Here is a 6,831-nt window from a genome sequence, read left to right as displayed (position 1 = left end):
CTAACTAACCTAAGGACATCAAACACATCCATGCCCGAGGCAGGATTCGATCCTGCGACCATAGCGGTCGCGCGGTTCCAGACTGAAGCACCTAGAACCGCTCGGCCACAACGGCCGGCCCAAGAGCGGAGAGTGCGGATTCAAACCTAGCGAGCTCTTCAGCTTTGGGTGGATTGAAAATTACACAGATAAGACACTTTCTACTGAGAGATTTAATTTCAGTGATCATGTATTCAAGTCCTCGTTTTTGAACTGTGCACGATATTGGGGAGTACGTTTGTACGTATACATGCAGTCACACCGCCACATCTTCTGTTATACCTGTCATGTCTCAGAAGCACATAGCCATCGAGGCTTACAGAGCTGGAAGGGACAGTCGGCTTAAGCCATGTCTCCAACAGCAGATGTCCTGAAATATGCATCTGACCTCAGTCAAGTGGCCGGAGACGAATACACGTTTGCGTGCTCGAGTTTCAGCGTGCTGCGAAACTTTTCCGTTATAATGCAGCAAGTAGAGACAGTGGCTGACCTGGACTCTGGCATAGCCAGTGACTTGCGATATGGAATGAGAAAGGGACAATATTTCGACGAGCTTCCAAATCGTCCTCTTCAGTGCTGCGAGTTCTGTTGTTTTGTTTACTTGCTGCCTGGACTCACACCAAACTGAACGCTCGACAGCATGGCAACAGTTGATTACACCCAGACAACATGAGAGTTCACCTCGAAACGTATAGAGGGTCATTCTTACTAACGTTTAAATACCTATGAGGCGATGTCGGTGACTCTTAGGCAAGTAATTTATTATATGGCACAGGGGCCGCAAGCGTCCACGCTCGTTGCAGGGCCCATATATCTCTTTGGCCCGATGTTGACCAGGTGACGTCACCAGATGATTTACCTCAACGCACGAGCATCGATTGAGCCTATCTGTATGTCACATCTGTTCATCCCAACCCAAGTCAAATAATCACATCGGTGTGGTTCCGGACCTAAGTGCACGACTTTAGGTAGTGGAGTGGGGCTCACTGTTCCAGTATTGCGTCTGACAGGTAGTATTTTTACATTGTTTTAGATAGTTATGTTTTTACACTGAGGTAAGATTTATTATTTTATTTACCGGTCTCGGGGTCTTCGCCGGTTTATTGCAAAGTGCAGTAGAACAAAAACATATCTATAGCGTCACAAGAAAATGAATGTAAGTTTACGAATTGCGTCGCTACCAGTAAACGATCTGCGTTTTCTTTATTAGATAATATATGTAAACAAAAAACAAAGGGCAAAAGGAAAGAAGAACAGCTTTTGCTTGGTTACAACGAGGAGAATAATTTACAAAAGATGTTCAAAATTTGCAAAGTTACAAGTGTGCTGCAAACTAGCTCCTTAATACGACCACAAAATAAAAAAAAATGTAGTGCATTCAAATCTGGGGATCTTACTGCCCAGCTAATTGGTCCACGTCATCCAGTCCACCAGTCTGGACACATCTGATTTAAATAATGTCTTGTTGCGATGGGATAGTGCAGCGGAGCTCTTAGCTCCTGTAGTCACGTGTTCGCTCTCACTTACACAGTAGCATCTTCAAGTAGCTTTGGCGGAAGATCCGCCAAAAAGACTGAGTAATTAGAGCCATTTAAATTATCAGATAAATTGTCCGGTCCCATTATTTGATTGCGTAAAATTTCCGCCCATACATTAACCATAAAATGGTCTTGACGACTATGCTCGTACATCTTCATGTAGGTTAGCATCAGACTAACAAATTTTATTTTTAGTGATGAAGATTCCTTCCCTATTAAATGTCGCTTCGTCAGTGTACATAGCCACAATAGTAAAATTAATGTCTTGTTGTTGTCGCGCACGAAACTTTTCACAAAACCACACACGAGGCGCATAATCCTGTCCCTTCAGCTTCGTCATTTTAGCCCTATGGCACGCTTTCAGGCCTTTTCCGTACCACATTCGCCATACCGTTGACTGCAAAGCACCCATCTTACCCACGATTGGTCCTGCTCGTTTTTACGGTCGTGCTGTACTCGCGCTGGATCAGCTTCTTCCGTTAAGTCCCCTACACGCGGGCGAGGCCCAACATTGCCGGCATATTGCGTTACGTAGTATTCATAAATGATACTAAAATATAAATCCTTGTTTCAAGCAGGCTCTGTTAGATTCTTACATTCTTCGTTGGAATTTATCCATAATGTGTTGCGTAAAGTGAACAGAGAACGTTTGAAAGTTGTCCTTAAACTGAAATCATAGAGCCATTTGGTGAGCATTTGCATTTACACAAAGACAGTTACTGCATGGACCGAAAAAGAATCAGAATATTAGAAATGTCACCGTCAAACTTTCGGAAATCTTAATAACGTTTTCAAAAATAACATGTTTTGGTTCGCCAGCGAGACATGGACTTTACATGCGAAAATTATTTAAACAGATATTTGCTTAGCGTGCAATAAATAACTGGGAATTACAAATAAATCGATCAGGGAACAGATTAGAGTGTGTAATGTGACTACTGTGTTAAGAACTGTCTTACTAACATGAGTAGTTAAACTAAGCCTTGATTTATTGAAACTATGCTGTGTTACATCAATATTCACTCCCCATAAATCAATTGTGTAGTTCTATCTGGCTACGAAATACAAAAAAGAAACAACACAGTAGCACACACTTACAAGAAAACCGCGCAACACTAACTTAACATACATAGCTTTTGTAATAGAATATCAAACAGCGTGTAATCATTCTCAAAAGCCTCCCAAATTACCAACAGCAAATGTGGTCAGCCTGTAGCTATACACAGTGCCATGGGATGATTTAGTAATCGCAGTATCTTAATATGAAAATGGCATAGCACAGACACCTCATCAAGTAATTGCATAATGATGTATTACATGAAATAATTATACACGTACAACTGCAAAAGCTGACGGTTTCACTATCATATTCTGCATGAATTATTATATGGAAATATCAATATGAACTTCAGAAAAATCTGTCACAGCAAATCTTCATCCCGGCATCGTTGTTGAAACTTACCATCACAGTCTCAAAATTATACATGCAGATAGTGGGATATTCGTTAATAACCTGTCCTAGAAACTGATTACGACTAAATTAATATCTGTATCGTAGATCATCACTGAATCGACAAAGGGAGTACTGGCCGCAGGTGTAGTCAAGATCTTGTCGCATAATATTAGTCTCAAGACTGTGTACGACAGTTAAATAAATGACTGAGGAGAGCATAAATGAGTAACCACAGTACCGAACTGATTCTATTAACTGGAAAATAATCAGGGTCTAAATATGTACACGTGAATCGAATTTCGAGCAGTCGCAGGAACTTGTTTTCTATAAATGCCTTGCGTAAAGCATTGAATAACATGAAGTGCAGAAGAGAGTTAGTTAGTTACTTACTTACTATTCCTACTGAAGAGTTCATCTATGGTATAGAAGGAGTTGTCAAGAAGATATGATAACAATCAATTTTTGAAATTATTACTGCTAACTGTCAGATATTTTATTTCATCTGGTAATATATCGGAAAGTTTTGCAGATACATATTTTACCCCTTTCTGTGCCAAAGATAGGTTAAGTAGAGGATAGTGTAAGTCTTTCTTCTGGTATTATAATCATTAATGTCACTGTTGTTTTTAAACTGGTCCATGTTGTTGAGAACGAATTGCATTACTGTGTAAATTGACTTTGAGGCTGTTGCAATAATTCCTAACTTTTCAAACAGATACCTATAAGATGTGCAACTATCAGCCCCACACATTATTGAAACAGCTGTCTTTTGAGCAATGAATACTTTTTGCGTAAGTGTTGAGTAACCCCAAAATAATATTCTGTATGACATCACAGAGTGAAAGTATGCAAAGACTGTATGTTGTTGTTGTTGTTGTTGTTACGGTTTCCAGCCGAGAGACTGGTTTGATGCAGCTCTCCATGTGCAACACCATAGCTCTAATGCCCTACTGATTTATTTTGCTTTTGTTTCATTTAATATTGCATCGTTGAGCTTCTGTAAATGTGTTTGGTTGAATAGATAACACAGAATTGTATACTCCTTTCTTTGTACAAACTTTGATGTCATGGTTTGGTTCAAGAGAAAGTAGTGTATCTTTCATTTAAACTCTTTGTCCCATTTGGAGGGAACAAAACTTACTGAATATAATTGTAATTTTGTGTGAATAATTTTTTTGTAGTAAAGGTCTGTATGTGCAAATGTTCTGTTTTGTTTAAAATGATTGTTTACTGTTATGTAAACTGCTGATCCTCACTTATGGCTCTTAGTTTGTATGTAAAAGGTGTAGTGGTTCCCCTCGGGAACGGAACTGTGTAGCGCGCGCTAATTGTGGCTGGCCTATGTAGAAAAGGTGGAACTGACTGTCAGTCGCGGACGAGCTACGAGTCCGGGACGAGCTACGAGTCCGTGCACTGCCATGTAAAAGATGCATATTGTGCTGGTTCCGAGTGAAGCTTTTCCTGCCGCTTTCCAATGCCTCGGAAGAATGGATAAGTAGCTGGAAATATTCTGGGATTGGTATCAATCGTCGCCACCAAGAAATGACAGAGTCCAGCATTTCTACCTGCAGTTCCACCTAACAACATGCAGTTGCCACCACATTGCGCAATCATTACATCGGAATACTACAATGATGTACAGTGAAGGATCAGCTTAATGGATGTGTTAGTGTGCTCAAATATAAGGTAAATTTTATCTGAATTTATGTACCTACCTTGATTTTTTTTTCCTCATCATAACACCTTTCAGGTTCCTCTCCGTTTGAGCTAAAGTGATATCCGAGTGTCCTTACTAAAAGAACATTAAAGCTCAATATTTTGCTCATTAATGCCTCTTCTACATAGTGAAAAGAAAGTTAAAATTAAGGTGGCAAGAGAGTGAGTTAAAGTAAATGTTGTTTGCTGAAAATATTCCTATTAAAACTGCTTATTAAAGTGCTGTTGCTAACTTCAAAATTAAAAGTTCTTAAGACTGAGGCTTATGAAGCAAATGATCACATTGTTGTCTGTAGTAAATTCTAAAAGGTGAGTCAGTTTCTTGCAATTTTGTCAACATTGTGTTTCGCTGTAGTAAAAGTGAGAAAGCTGCAGTTGTGAAACGTTATATACTCATGTTTGCTAAGTGTTTGTCTCTCTTGTGTATTAGAAGTGCAAATTAATAGTAATGTTATAAAGACCATTCACTTTGTGTAAGCCCTGAAAGTAATAGTGTGGTTCGGTATCTGTTATAATTTTGCAAATAGTTTCTGCTGCTCTAACTGCTAGCTTCATTCTTAACGTTAACAAATGTATGCGTCAGAGTTCACTGCACTCCCGTGTGACAAAGTATAGGTTGTGTTTATCCAATAAAATTACTAATAACTATTTTCTTGAACGAGAATGTTAATCATTCTCTTGCCTAGTTAGGCTGGCGACCGTTTTCTTTATCCATTAAACAGTGCAGATAGGCAAAATTTCGTTTGTTACTGTTCAAATATTTACGTAATTCTGACTTTCATTTCCGATAAGCCACCTGTGTTAGGTACAACACGGCCAACATAACAAAATTCCTCTCAGAGGGTAACACTGCTCTGTTGCTTTATACCGCAATTGCTTTAACAAAATAATTATATTTCACGACCTGCCTCCTACTTTAAGGTTATGGTATAGCAGTAGCAGATGGGAGTGTTATAAATGCTACTAAATCCTGTGGAAGCTTCTTCATCTGCAAGTACCTACGGCAACCTACATCCTTCTGAATCTGCTTAGAGTATTTATCTCTTGGTCTCCCTCTACGATATTTACCTTCCATGCTGCCCTCCAGTACTAACTTGGTGACCCATTGATGCCTCAGAACATGTCCTATCAACCGATCCTATCTTCTAGTCAAGTTGTGCCGCAAATTTCTCCTCTCTCCAATTCTATTCAGTACCTCCTCTTTAGTTACGTGATCTACCCATCTTATCTTCAGCATTCTTCTGTAGTACCACATTTCGAAAGCGTCTATTCTGTTCTTGTCCAAACTATTTATCGTCCATGTTTCACTTCCACACAGGGCTACACTCGATACGAATACTTTCAGAAAAGTCTTTCCTGACGCTTAAATAGTCTTTCCTGACGCTTAAATCTAAACTGAATGTTAACAAATTTCTCTTCTACAGAAACGCTTTCCTTGCCATTTCCAGTCTACGTTTTATATCCTCTCTACTTCAACCATCGTCATTTATTTTGCTCCCCAAATTGCTAAACCCTTCTAATACTTTAAGTGTCTCATTTCCTAACCTAATTCCCACAGCATTACCTGATTTATTTCGACTACATTCCATTATCCTCGTTTTGCTTTTGTTGATGTTCATCTTATATCGTCCTTTCAAGATACTGTGCATTCCGTTGAACTTCTCTTCCAGGTTCTTTGCTGTCTCTGACAGAATTACATCATCGGCAAACCTCGAAGTTTATATTTCTTCTCCATCAATTTCAATTCCTACTCCTAATTATTCTTTTGTTTCCCTCATTGCTTGCTCAGTACACAGATTGAATAACATCAGGGACAGATTACAACCCTGTCTCACTCCTTTACCAACCATTGCTTCTTTTTCATGCCCCTCGAATCGTATAGCTGCCAACTGGTTTCTGTACAAATTTTAAATATCCTTTCGCTTCCTGTATTTCACACCGGCCACCTTCAGAATTCGAAAGAGAGCATGCGAGCTTGCTAATTTTTATATCCTCAAAATTAGCAATTATCTGACTGCAAAAATTGCTGAACCTAGTCGCTTTAGAAGATACGAAATATGAATTTTACGATTAATATTCTCATTA

The sequence above is a fragment of the Schistocerca piceifrons genome, chromosome 1 (genome assembly GCF_021461385.2).
Source record: "Schistocerca piceifrons isolate TAMUIC-IGC-003096 chromosome 1, iqSchPice1.1, whole genome shotgun sequence".
Lineage (NCBI taxonomy): Eukaryota > Metazoa > Arthropoda > Insecta > Orthoptera > Acrididae > Schistocerca > Schistocerca piceifrons.
Note: the sequence above shows the minus strand (reverse complement) of the source record.